Below are 1,046 nucleotides of genomic sequence, written 5' to 3' on the forward strand. Positions count from 1 at the left end.
AGGATTTATATATTTTTTAAAAATATTATTTATATACTAAAATTAGTTATTATATATATTTGTGTATAAATATATATTATATAATTTATTTTAATATATATTTTATACTAGTAATTAATTATAATGACTAATTTTAATATATACGTAATATAGTATGTATTTTTTATATATGCATTGAATGGTTATAGTCATTGAATTTTCTTTATAAAAAGGAAGCATTAAAAGATGTCTAAGGGAATTGTATTTGGTTATAGTAGTATAGTTCATATTTGACAATGCACTATATAGTGTCAACTTAGGTACTGTTTGGATCAAGGTATATATATGTGTGTCTCAATGAGTTTTGGGGTGACATAATAAGGTCCACAATAGTGTGTAGAAATTTGGAGTGTAGTGAGTTTTTGTTGCAATTTTGTTGTTTTGAATGGGTGTGATTATGTGAGGGTGTGACCCCTACTTTTGATTTTAACTTTGACCCACTTGTAGTTGGAGGAATAGACCATCTCTATTGGGATCAAAAGAAATAGGTGAGGCATGCCATGTGAAATTGAGCCACACAATCACACTCAGCTCTCCCATCACATCATCATTTTAATAGAATTAAAATTTAAAACAAAAAATGAGAACTTTTAATTGATTAAAATCTTGAATCTTGATTGCCCTTGATTTCTCACCTAAAGTCTAAATATATATAAGTTGTAATGATGTATTGATTTATACTTTATTTATTGTTACTAAAAGTATCAATTAGACTTTATGTTTAATTTAATAATAAAGTAGATGCAAATCAATATAATATGTGATACTTAATATACACATAATATTCTTTAAGGGTATTATTAAATCAAGTAGAAAGTAATTACAATCATTCAATGAAAATCCTATTAGTCTCAAAAAATAATTAAATTCTCCTTCTTCAGTATAGTTAGGAGGATGTGTAAGATAATAAATTAGAAAGGTAATTTATTTTCCGAGTATATACCTAAAAAAAACCTAAAAAAATTTACAGCAAATATTTTCGTCCTCAAAAATTTTTTATTCCGTTA

This window comes from Arachis ipaensis, chromosome B09 (assembly GCF_000816755.2).
Source record: "Arachis ipaensis cultivar K30076 chromosome B09, Araip1.1, whole genome shotgun sequence".
In the NCBI taxonomy this organism is placed as follows: Eukaryota; Viridiplantae; Streptophyta; class Magnoliopsida; order Fabales; family Fabaceae; genus Arachis; species Arachis ipaensis.